The following is a 1,119-nucleotide window of genomic DNA, read 5'->3' as shown; positions in this document are numbered from 1 at the left end:
ATAGATTCTAAGTATCACTAATAATTAGAGAAATGCAAATAAAAACTACAATGAGATATCACTTCATACTTGCTAGAGCAGTTACTACCAAAACCAGAAAATAAATGTTAGTAAGAATGTGAAGAAATTGGAATCCTTCTGCATTGCTATTGGGAAATCCAAAATGGAGCTGTTGCTTTGGAAAAAAGTAAGACAGTTTCCTCAAAAAATTAAAAATAGAATTACCATATGGTTCAGCAATCTCTCTGCTGGGTATATGCCCAAAATGATTGAAATCAAGGGCTTGAACAAATACTTGCACACCTGTGTTCATTACAACATTATTCATAATATCCAGCAGGTGGAAACAGCACAAATATTTATCAACAGATGGACAAATAAACAAAAATGTGGTCTACTCATGCAATGAAATATTACTCAGCCTTCAAAAGGAAGGGATCCTGTCACATTCTACAACACGGATTAATTATGAGGACATTATGTGCAGTGGAATAAGTCAGTTACAAAAAATGTATACAGCAATCAATTTTATAGAAGCAGAAAGAATGATAGTTATTAGGAGACAGGGTAGGGGAAATGGAGAGTTATTTAATGTGTTGTAGAGTTTCAGCTTGTAAGATGGAAAAGCTCTGGAGATCTGTTACACAACAGTGTGAATATATTAACACTACTGAACCATACACTTAAAATGGCTAAGATGGTAAGTTTAGTGTTATGTGTTTTTTAACCTCAATTAAAAATTAAAGTTAAAAAAATTAGAGACAAAGTTATTTGGAGATAGAATAGAATTTGTTTTATTAAAATAAATCATTCTAAATGAATAATTATTTGCTGCATCTCTCCCCACCCAAAACAACGTATATTTTGAGAAATGATCAATGTCAATGGAGGCAGGGTAATAGCACCTCCTTTCTAACAAAAAATATAGTAACGCTTTTTCGATGTATCTATGCAGGTTATTTGTAGGTGTTCAATTTCAGTATCTTCTGTTCCTATTGTTTTTGAGATCTCTCCTCCATTAAACTAGCTCATGTTAATATTCCAAATCTGTGACTTTTTTCTACTTCACTTTTATTTCTTTTTTCTTTTCTTTCTTTCTTTCTTTTTTTTTTTTTTTTT

The sequence above is a fragment of the Mandrillus leucophaeus genome, unplaced genomic scaffold (genome assembly GCF_000951045.1).
Source record: "Mandrillus leucophaeus isolate KB7577 unplaced genomic scaffold, Mleu.le_1.0 Scaffold170, whole genome shotgun sequence".
NCBI classification, from domain to species: domain Eukaryota; kingdom Metazoa; phylum Chordata; class Mammalia; order Primates; family Cercopithecidae; genus Mandrillus; species Mandrillus leucophaeus.
The sequence above is the reverse complement of the archived record's forward strand: the minus strand, read 5'-3'. Positions refer to the sequence as shown.